The sequence below is a fragment of the Prionailurus viverrinus genome, chromosome X, assembly GCF_022837055.1.
Source record: "Prionailurus viverrinus isolate Anna chromosome X, UM_Priviv_1.0, whole genome shotgun sequence".
NCBI lineage: Eukaryota > Metazoa > Chordata > Mammalia > Carnivora > Felidae > Prionailurus > Prionailurus viverrinus.
The window spans coordinates 95,902,520-95,911,849 of NC_062579.1; positions in this window are offsets into that span (position 1 = coordinate 95,902,520).

Consider the following 9,330-nt stretch of genomic DNA (forward strand, 5'->3'; position numbering starts at 1 on the left):
TTTATTAAAAAGAAAAGAGAAAGGACAAAAGTCCAGAACCACATGGCTTCCCAGTGGAATTCTACCAAACATTTAAAGAAGAGTTAATACCTATTTTTATCAAAGTGTTCTAAAAAATAAAAGTGGAAGGAAAACTTCCAAACTCATTCTATGAAGCCAGCATTACGTTGATTCTAAAACCAGACAAAGACCCCACTAAAAAGGAGAATTACAGGCCAATATGCCTGACGAACATGGATGCAAAAATTCTCAACAAAATCCCTGAAAATCAAATCCAACAGTACATTTTAAGAATCATTCACTATGCGGCTCCTGGGTGGCTTGGTCAGTTAAGCGACTGACTCTTGATTTAGGCTCTGGTCATGTTCTCATGGTTTGTGGGATCAAGCACCATGTGGGGATCCACACAAGGCCTGCTTGGGATTCTCTCCCTCTCTCTCTCTCTACCCCTTCCCTGCTCATGCATGCTTGCTCTTTCTGTCTCTCTCTCTCTCTCTCTCTCTCTCTCAAAAAAGACAAAAAATCATTCATTACAATCAAGTGGTATTTATTCCTGGGCTGCAAGTGTGCTCCAATATTCACAAATCAATCAATATGATACACCACATTAATAAAAGAAAGGATAAAAGCCATATGATCCTTTCAATAGATGCAGAAAATGCATTTGGCAAACTACATCCATTCTTGATAAAAACCTTCAACAAAGTACAGACAGAGGGAGCATACACATAACATCATAAAGGCCATATATGAAAAACTCACAGCTAACATAACTCTCAATGGGGAAAAACTGTAAGCTTTTTCTCCATGGTCAGGAAAAATACAGAATTTCCACTCTCACCATTGTTAGTTAATACAGTACTGGAAGTCCTAACCTCAGCAGTCAGACAATGAAAAGAAATAAAAGGCATCCAAATGGGTAAGGAAGTTAAACTTTCACTATTTGCACATGACATGATACTCTATGTAGAACTCCTGAAAGACTCCACCAAAAAGGGGCAGCTGGGTGGCTCAGTCGTTTAAGTGTCCATCTCTTGATCTCGGCTCAGGTCATGATCTCACGGACTGTGGGATTAACCCCTGCATTGGGCTTTGTGCTGGCAGTGTGGAGCCAGCTTGGTGTTCTCTCCCTCCCTCCCTCTCTGCACCTCCTCCACTCAGGCTCTCTCTCTCAAAATAAATAAATAAAGCTTAAAAAAAGCACTACACCAAAAAATTGCTAGAACTGATACATAAATTCAGTAAAGTCACAGGATACAAAATCAACATACAGAAATCTGTTGCATTTCTATACAGCAATAGTAAAGCAGCAGAAAGAGAAATCAAGGGATTGATCCCATTTATAATTGCACCAAAACCTATAAGAAACCTAGGAATAAATTTCATCAAAGAGGTGAAATATCTGTACTCTGAAAACTATAGAACACTTATGAAAAAAATTGAAGATGACACAAAGAAATGGAAAAACATTCCATGCTCATGGATTGGAAGGACAAATATTGTTAAAATGTCTATACTACCTAAAGTGATCAACACATTTAATGCAATCCCTATCAAAATACCACCAACATTTTTCATGAAGCTAGAACAGACATCCTAAAATTTGTATGGAGCCACAGAAGACCCGAAATAGCCAAAGCAAACTTGAGAAAGAAAAGCAAATCTGGAGGCCAAATAATTCCAAACTTCAAGCTGTATTACAAAGCTGTAGTCATCAAGACAATATGGTACTAGCACAAAAACAGACACATAAATAAATGGAACAGAATAGAGAACCTAGAAATGGACCCACAACTATATGGTCAACTAATCTTTGACAAAGCAGGAAAGAATATCCAATGGAAAAAAGACAGACTCTTTTTTTTTGTGGACAGTGACATACGAAATGAAATTGGACCACTTTCTTACACCACACACAAAAATAAATTTAAAATGGATGAAAGACCTAAATGTGAGACAGAAACCATCAAAATCCTAAAGGAGAACACAAGTAGCAACCTCTTTGACATCAGCCATAGCAACTTCTTCCTAGATATGTCTCCTGAGGGAAGGGAAACAAAAGCAAACATGAACTACTGGGACTTCATCAAGATAAAAACTTCTGCACAGCAAAGGAAATAGTGAAGAAAACCAAAAGGCAACCTTCAAAATGTGAGAAGATATTTGAAAATGACATATCTGATAAAGGGTTAGTATCCAAAATCTATAAAAACTTACCAAACTCAAAACCCAAAAAGCAAAAAATTCAGTTAAAAGAAGACATGAATAGATATTTTTCCAAAGAAGATGTCCAGACACATGAAGAAATGATCAATATCACTCATCATCAGGGAAATACAAATCAAAACTGTAATGAGATACCACCTCACACCTGTCAGAATGGCTAAAATGAACAACTCAGGGGCAAAAGATGTTGGTTAAGAGAAAGGGGAGCCCTTTTACACTGTTGATGGGAAGGCAAACTGGTACAGCCATTCTGGAAAACAGTATGGAGCTTCCTCAATATGTTAAAAATAGAACTACCCTACAACCGAGCAATTGCTCTACTAGGTATTTCATCAAAGGATATAAAAAGACTGATTCGTAGGGGCATATGCACCCCAATGTTTACAGCAGCAATAGACAAATTATGGAAAGAGCCCAAATGTCCATTGACTGATGAATGGATGAAGAAGATGTGGTATTTTTACACAACGGAATATTACTCAGCTATAAAAATGAATGATATCTTGTCATTTGCAATGATGTGGCTGGAGCTAGAGTGTATTATGTTAAGGGAAATAAGTCAGAGACAGACAAATACCATATGATTTTCACTTATACATGGAATTTAAGAAACTAAACAGATGAATATAGGAGAAAGAAAAAAAAGAGAGGGAGGCAAACTATAAGAGAAACTCTTAACTATAGAGAACAAACTAAGGGTTACTGGAGGGGAGGTGGCTGGGGGGATGGGCTAAATGGGTGATGGGTGTTAAGGGGGACACTTGTTGTGATGAGCACTGGGTGTTATATGTCAGTGATGAATCTGTAAATTTTACTCCTGAAACTAATATTACACCATATGTTAAAGAAAAACTTGAAAAATAAAAAAAAGAAATTCATCATGTGTAACTATCCTATAACCCCAAGGGCAAGCACAATATCAATTTTGCTTACTGTTGTATTTCCACTGTGTAGCATAATGTATGGTTCTTATTTCTCCAATGAATGACTAAGTAAATGAAAGAAAGAAAGAAAGAAAGAAAGAAAGAAAGAAAGAAAAGAAAAGAAAGGAAGGAAGGAGGGAAGGAAGGAAGGAAGGAAGGAAGGAAGGAAGGAAGAAACTAAGAAACTAGAAACCACTATACAGTATTAGCCACCGTGTATATTGCTGTGAAAAGATGTCAGAGGTTAAAAAACTGGACATCAACCTCTACACAGGTGGAAAAAGTGCCTACTTATCCAATGTGATTTTAGAAGTATGGTGAAAACTCCCATGTGTCTAACAATAGTACCTACCCATTCCTTTTTAGTGTGAGCAATCCCACCATTAGAGAATCATTCCTTTGAGATGAATGGTTTGCATTCTCCAATGTTGTTTTCCAAAATACAGACACCCTCGAGGCAAATAACAATTTCCTTTCCTCTTAATCATTAACACAATGACAAGAGTTTGTTTAAATACTAGGTACTTAATATACATTTGATAAATTGAAGTCAACATAAAAAGTAATGATATTCACCAAAACTATTAAAAACCATACAAACAGCTTAGGTTAGCTCTATCTACATGTTTCCTGATTTGAGGGTATAGAGGGTATTTGTTATTTCTGAGAGTATGAAAAGAATCCTTGTCTTCATCACCTCAGGCTGCTATAACAACTACCATAGACTGGGTGGGTTAAACCACAAACATTTATTTCTCACAGTTCTGGAAGGTGGGAAGTCCACCATCAAAGTACTGGCAGTATGGGTATCTGGTGAGAACCTTCTTCCAGCTTGCCGATAGCACCTTCTTGCTGTGCCCTCACAAGATAGAGAGAAAAAGATTTGGTGTTAAAATCACATCTTGGAGGCTCCATCCTCATGATAACATCTAGACCGAATAGCCTCCAGAGGCCCTGACTCCAAATATTGTCACATTGGGGATTAGGACTTTTAACATATGAATTTTGGGGGGAACACAATTCAGTACATAGCAACCTCATTGTGAGATCATTTCTTTTCTTGTTGTTAATTTTGTAGAGAGAGAGTGCACACACGCATGCCAGCTGGGGAGAGGAGGAGAAGGTGGGGGAGAGAGAGGGAGAGAGAGAGAGAGAAAGAGAGAGAGAGAAAGAGAGAGAGAGAGAGAGAGAGAATCTTAAGCGGTCTCCATGCTCAGTGCGGAGCCAGAAGGGGCTTGATCCCACTATCCTGGGATCTTGATTTGAGCCAAAATCAAGAGATGGATGCTCAATTGACTGAGCCCTGCAGGTGCCCCGAGACAATTTCATTTTATTTTTATTTTTATTTTTGAGGGAGAGAGAGAGCACAAGCCAGGGAGGGGCAGAGAGAGACACACACACAGGCGGAGAGAAAGACACACACACACACACACACACACACACACACACACACAGAATCCAAAGCAGGCTTCAGGCTCTGAGCTGTCAGCACAGAGCCTGACACAGAGCTCAAACTCATGAACCATGAGACCATGACCTGAACCGAAGTTTGACGCTTAACGGACTGAGCCGCCCAGGTGCCCCGACAGTTTCATTTTAAATGTGGTCTCATGCAATGAACACCGAAGACGTTACAGTCGTGCCTGTTTGAATGTGTTCACTGCCTACATTTTCTGGCAGAACACAGTATTCAGTAGAGAGCTTCCTTACTGTGCTTGTTTATGAATCAAGCACTTTGTTCATTTAGTAGAATTTAATATTCTTAATGTGCACTTTGATTCTTTATGCCTTTATCTTTGTTCTGAATTTCTGGGGAGTTTCCTTCTTCGGGGAACATTAGTTTTCCAGTGGATACCATTTCTGTTCTGCCTGGGGTATTCTGTTTCATCTTGTTCAAGTGTTGCTTTTGTTCAAATAGTCTTTTTGACTTGGAGGTTGTTTTAAATCAAGCTTTTTGCTCATTTTTCAAAAATCCCTTGCAGGGGGTATGGATTAACTTTTTTCTTTCCTGTCTCCCTTCTAGTAATTTTGAGTTAATCTTGGTCACACATGCTAAGCTTCTGTTTCACTGGTGCTTCTTTGATTAGTCTATAGAGTGAAAGTCTTGATAACAAGCGGGAGGATGTACATTCAAGTAGCCTCGTATTTTTGAAACAGTCATTGTTTTACTCTATAGCAAATTGAATATAATGGGAACAAAGCTATTAGTAAGACTAAATACTTCAGATAATTGAGATGAGTTCAAATAATGCATGGATATTATCGTTAGACCTTGGTATTTATCTTTATGATTTTTCCATGCAAGTCTGCAGCCTTCTTCCAGGGGAGCACCAGAAACTGCAGCTGATTGGATGGCTATTCCCAATAACCCCTCTGATCTGAAAATCTGGACTCTTTGCACTCAGACATTGGGAAAAATATTTTTTATTAGTTATATTAGCCCTGTATTGCCTGAAAAGTGACATAAATTACATAAAAGACAGGTCAGAGGGAGAAACAAAATCCTGAATGAGTTTGTTTCATGGGCTTAATGCCATTTAAAAATTATTCAAAGAGGGGCACGTGGGTGGCTCAGTCGGTTAAGTGTCCGACTTCAGCTCAGGTCATGATCTCATGGTTTGTGAGTTTGAGCCCCGCATCAGGCTCTGTGCTGACAGCTCAGAGCCTGGACCCTGCTTCTGATTCTGTGTCTCCCTCTCTCTTGGCTCCTCCCCTGCTCACACTGTCTCTCTCTCTCTCTCTCTCAAAATAAATAAAGGTTAAAAATTTTTTAAAAAATAAACAAAAATTATTCAAAGAAATGAACAATTAAGCAACATATTTTCGAGGAAATTCCAAGGTGTGCCATGGAGCCATAAGATATCAGAGCTGTTTCTACAGGTATGGAAATCAAGGCCCAGAGAAGTAAAGTGATGGGATTCAGATCAACCAGCAAGAAAGTTGCCAATGTAGCATATTTTCCAGGTCCTCAGACCTCAAGTCCAGGGTTCAAAGTCTTGCAGGGCATCTGACCTGTGCATTCACACAAGCCCCAGTGTGCAGAAGGAACCTATACTTGGTTTAATGCTCTGCTATCACTGTCCTGAAATTCTTAATACTTTTTGAAAAAGGACTCCCTATGTTTTCATTTTGCGCTGACTCGCTCAAGTTATATGACCCATCTGGAGTCTTAGTATTAAAATATCAGAACGCTTAATAAAGTGAGACATTATGTCTATTGTTCTGTTTTATTTGCTCAAATTACTTACTAGGTGTTTCTGTTTGTTTTTAAGGATGTCCAGTTTGTTGCATCTCGGAGAGTTGGTGTAGGGTGTGCCCCATGGAAATTGATTAGATTCCTCTGAAATGAATTAGGAGTGTCCTCAAGGAGGGATATGGGAAAGAAAAGGAAAGTTTATTGAGAGTCTATTCTGTGCCCGGTTCTATGCTAATCACTTTCCCCACATAATGTCTTTTATTCCCACAAGAACACCAAGCATAGTAGCTCTCCAACCTTCCCTATTCATGGGATTTTGTCCTTGTACCAGAGCAGTAAAGTCTGTTGCGTGATGCATGTTGGCTTCCAGGTTCCCAGTCTCTGCTCTTTTCTGAGGCCATCTGACAACTGTGCTTTCTCCAATCACAGAGATTTCTATATAAAAGCAGCTGCCCCTAGTTTTGATACCATGATAGATCTAATTAATCAGAATCTTCATGTGTCCCAGGGGTGTCAGATATTTTGTATAAATTCTGGTGTATCTTCCTGGTGAAGAACAACAGGTAGAGTTTAACTCTTTTCATTTTGTAAATGAGGAAAAAACCCTAAAATAAATTGAATGGTTTCTATAAGGTCCATCAGCTTGTCAGTGGAAGAGTTGGAATTTAAATGTTGATTTTCTGACTCCCAACGCCCCTTTCAAAACAGTGTGCTATCTTCCTGGATGTCCTATTTGTCACTACTCTGATAATAAGCACATCACATGAAAACACTCAACCCATCCATATATTAGGGTGGTGCTTCTCAAACTTCAGTGTCTATAAAGAACCACCTGGGAATCTTTTTACACTATAGATTCTGATTCTGTAAATTTGCAACAGGAATTGAGAGTCCACATTTCTAAACAGCTACTAAATGAGGCTGATTCTGCTGGTCTATGGATTATATTTTGAATAACTATAATGCATTTTCTATAGCTTGGCTTAAGCAGGCTGAACTTCTTTTAATTAATTAATTAATTAATTTTATTTAGATCCAAGTTGGTTAATATATGGTGTAATAATGATTTCAGGAGTAGAATTTAGTGATTCATCACTTATATATATAACACCCAGTGCTCATTCCAACAAGTGTCCTCCTTAATGCCCATCACCCATTTAGCCCATTCCCCCACCCAATATTCCTCCAGAAACCCTCAGTCTGTTCTCTGTATTTCAGAGTCTCTTATGGTTTACCCCCCTCTCTGTTTTTATATTATTTTTGCTTCCCTACCCCTGTGTTCATCTGTTTTGTTGCTTACATTCCACATATGAGTGAAACCATATGGTATTTGTATTTCTCTGGCTGACTTATTTCACTTAGCATCATACGCTCTAGTTCCATCCACATCATTGCAAATGGCAAGGTTTCATTCTTTTTGATCACCGACTAATATTCCATTATATATGTATATATGTGTGTGTGTGTGTGTGTGTGTGATTATATATGTCTTCTTTTAAAAACAATTTTTTAATGTTTATTTATTTCTGAGACAGAGAGAGAGCATGAGTGGGGGAGGGACAGAGAGAGAGGGAGACACAGAATCCGAAGCATGCTCCAGGCTCTGAGCTGTCAGCACAGAGCTCGACGTGGGGCTTGAACTCACAAACTGTGAGATCATTACCTGAGCTGAAGTTGGTTGCTCAACTGACTGAGCCACCCAGCCGCCCTGATATATATGTCTTCTTTATCCATTTGTCAGTGGATGAACATTTGGGCTCTTTCCATAATTTGGCTATTGTCGATAGTACTGCTATAAACGTTGGGGTGCATGTTTCACTTCGAATCAGCATTTTGGTATCCTTTGGAGAAATACCTAGTGGTGCAATTGCTGTATTCTAGGGTAGTTCTATTTTTAAATTTTTTAGAAGCCTCCACACTGTTTTCCAGAGTGGCTGCACCAGTTTGCATTCCCACCAGTAGTGCAAAAAGGTTCCCCTTTCTCTGCATCCTCACCAACATCATTTGTTTCCTGGGTTGTTAATTTTAGCCATTCTGACAGGTGTGAGGTAGTATCTCATTGCGGTTCTGATTTCTGTTTCCCTGATGATGAGTCATGTTGAGCATCTTTTCATGTGTCTGTTAGCCATATGGATGTCTTCTTTGTAAAAGTGTCTATTCATGTCTTTTGAGCAGGCCAAACTTCTGACATAAATCTGCAAACACAGTGCATTAATAATGACAATGATAATAATAGTGATTGCTAACACTTATTAAGAAGTCTGTTAAATATTTTATATACATCATAGAATTTAATCCCTCTAAAAATTCTACGAGGTAGTTACTATATTGGCCCTTATTTTATAGTTGAAGACATTGAAACTCAGAGAGATTTAAGTAATTTCCACAAGATTACACACTATTGAGTGACAGCTAAGATACAAACTCTGTGTTTTCGGAATTCAATCTCATAACCGCAAAAGCTCTTTCTTTTCCTTGCAAAATGCTAATATTTAGGAAGGTGAAGGGAAGAAGGAAGAAGAGATAGAGAAAGGAATTAGTATTTATTAAGAATCTGGTATGTGCCATTGGCAGTGCTAGTTCGTTTTCCATATTATCTCACTTACTTTTCAAAAGTGCCATGGAAGCTGGGTATTATCATCTTCCTTCTCAGGATGAGAAAATCAGGTATTAAAGATATTAAGTCATTTGTCCAAGAACACATGCTCACATGGTTAGGAAATGGTGGAGTTGAAAATTGAGCGAGTAGTCCCACGTGAGCGGTGAGGAAACGCAGGGGCGGCTTCTAGCTGCTGCCACCGCCGCCGCAAAAAAAAAAAAAAAAAAAAAAAAAAAAAATTGAGCAGAAAATTCATGTTAAATCTGTTAAATAATTCTGCTTCTTACTTGAATAAGTTGAGTGAAAGTTGGATTTATAATTTTGATACGCAAATCAGGACTCTTTAACTAGAGTCCAAAATATCCTTATAGTGTCTTTGGGTTTCT